Source organism: Carlito syrichta, unplaced genomic scaffold (assembly GCF_000164805.1).
Source record: "Carlito syrichta isolate Samal-C Ts95f unplaced genomic scaffold, Tarsius_syrichta-2.0.1 Scaffold315696, whole genome shotgun sequence".
Lineage (NCBI taxonomy): Eukaryota > Metazoa > Chordata > Mammalia > Primates > Tarsiidae > Carlito > Carlito syrichta.
The window spans coordinates 104,144-106,533 of NW_007259792.1; the positions used below are offsets into that span (position 1 = coordinate 104,144).

Below are 2,390 nucleotides of genomic sequence, written 5' to 3' on the forward strand. Positions count from 1 at the left end.
CAGCCTCCCAACGGCGCGGGATTACAGGCTGAGCCACCGGGCCCGGCTTGAGTTTTTATTTATTGTAGAGATGAGGTCTCGCCAAGTTGCCCGGCAGGGTCTCGAACCTGCAGGCTCAGGCAATCCACTCGCTTCGGCCTCCCAAAGTGCTGGGATTACAGGCTGAGCCACCGAGCCCAGCCTATCCAGTCCTCTTTTGATGGGCAGCACGGTTGGGTCCATGTTCTTGCTATTGTGAACAATGCGGCAATAAACATACGTGTGCAGGTGTCTTTTATAGAGTGATTTGAGTTCTTCTGGCTATATTCCCAGTAGGGGGATTGTGGGGTCATATGGAAGGTCGATTTTTAGAACTTTTAGGAATTGCCACACTGTTTTCCACAGAGGTTGTGCTAGTTTACATTCCTACCAACAGTGTAGAAGTGTTCCCTTTTCGCCACATCTTCTCCAGCATCTGATATTTTTTGAGTTATTGATGATGGCCATTCTGACTGGAGTTAGGTGGTATCTCAGTGTAGTTTTAATTTGCATCTCCTTGATGACTAGTGAGGTTGAACATTTCTTCATGTATCTGTTGGTCCCTCATATGTCTTCTTTTGAGAAGTGTCTATTCATATCTTTTGCCCACTTTGAAATGGAGCTGTTTGTTTTATTCTTGAATGTAGTCTATTTTTTATTTTTTAAATTGAAAAATTTTTTTTTTTTTTTGAGTTGGAGTCTCACTCAGTCGCCCAGACTGGAGTGCAGTAGCCGCTCCCGGCCACCGCAGCCTCGACCTGCTGGGCTCCAGCGATCCTTCCACCTCAGCCTTCCAAGTAGCTAGAACTACAGGAACACGCTAACACGCCCGGCTAATTTTTGATTTATTGTGGAGATGAGGTCTCGCCAAGTTGCCCAGGCGGGTCTTGAACCAGCGGGCTCAGGCAATCCACTCACCTCGGCCTCCCAAAGTGCTGGGATTACAGGCTGAGCCACCAAGCCCGGCCTATTTTTATTTTTTTTGAATTGGAGTCTCATTCTATTGCCCAGGCTGGAGTGCCATGGCACAGTCACACCACCCCATCGTCAACCTGCTGGGCTCCGGTGAGCCTTCCGCCTCAGCCTTCCAAGTAGCCGGAACTACAGGCACGTACTGCCCTGCCTGGCTAATTTTTGATTTATTGTAGGGATGAGGTCTTGCCAAATTGCCCAGGCTAGGCTCGAACCCGCAGGCTCAGGCAATCCACTTGCCTCAGCCTCCTAAATGCTGGGATTACAGGCTGAGCCACCGAGCTTGGCCTTTTTTTTTTTTTTTTTTTTTTAAATACACAGATATACATAAGATGTGTAGCAAATGGGAAGTTATCAAGAATTTTTAAGAAAAAAGAGAATATAGGGAAAGCTAACATTGAAATAGAACATTAGAAACTTTTTAATGGGAGGCTTTTTAAGATTTTATTTTATCCAGTCTTTTGATTTTTAAAAAAATAGTTTTATTAAGATATAATTGACACTCCATTTCTTCCCAGCTTTTGTGCTATTGTCACATATTATTACTTTAATAACATTGTTTTTATTTTTGTTTAAAGTCAATTATCTTAAAGATATTTAAATAATAAAAAGTCATATCTTTGCTGATGTAGTTATCATTAGCTGTGTTGTTGGATTTTAAATTTTTTTGTTCATATTTCTGTCTGGTGTTATTTTTCCTCCTGCCTGAAAGACTTCCTTTATTGACTGATTGATTTGGGCATTTATTTATAGAGTGATGAAGTCTCACTCTTTTGCCCTGGCTGGTCTCAAACTCTTGGCCTCAAGCAATCCTCTCACTTTAGCCTTCCAAAGTGCTGAGATGATAGATATGAGCCACTGCACATAGCTATTTATTTATTTAGAATTGAGTTCTCACTTTGTTGCCCAGGCTGGAGTGCAGTGGCACGATCACTTCTTACTGCAGCCTTGGCCTCCTGGGCTTAGATGATCTCTCTGCCTTTGCCTCCCAAGTAGCAGGGTACATACCACCATGCCTGACTAATTTTTAAATTTTGTCTCACTGTATTGCCCAGGCTGGTCTCAAACTCCCAGGCTTAAGCAGTTCTCTTCTGCCTCAGTCACTATAGCCTCAACCTACTGAGCTCAGATGATCCTTCTGCCTCAACCTTCCAAGTAGCTGGAACCACAGGCACGTGCCACCACACCTGGCTAATTTTTTGATTTATTGTAGAGACGTGGTCTCACCAAGTTGCCTAGGCTGGTCTCAAACCCCTGGGCTCAGGCAGTCCTCTCCCTCAGTCTCCCAAAGTGCTGACATTATATGTGTGAGCCACCGTGCCTGGTGATATACAAATTTTTTTTTTTTTTGAGTTGGAGTCTCACTCTGTTGCCCAGACTGGAGTGCAGTGGCCACTCCC

General features: G+C 44.2%; 1 protein-coding gene across 1 annotated transcript in view; it reads left to right on the forward strand.

The window, feature by feature from the left end:
• ATL3 (atlastin GTPase 3) overlaps positions 1-2,390 on the forward strand; it is a 30,429-nt gene that overhangs the window by 1,517 nt on the left and 26,522 nt on the right. The window lies entirely within an intron of this gene.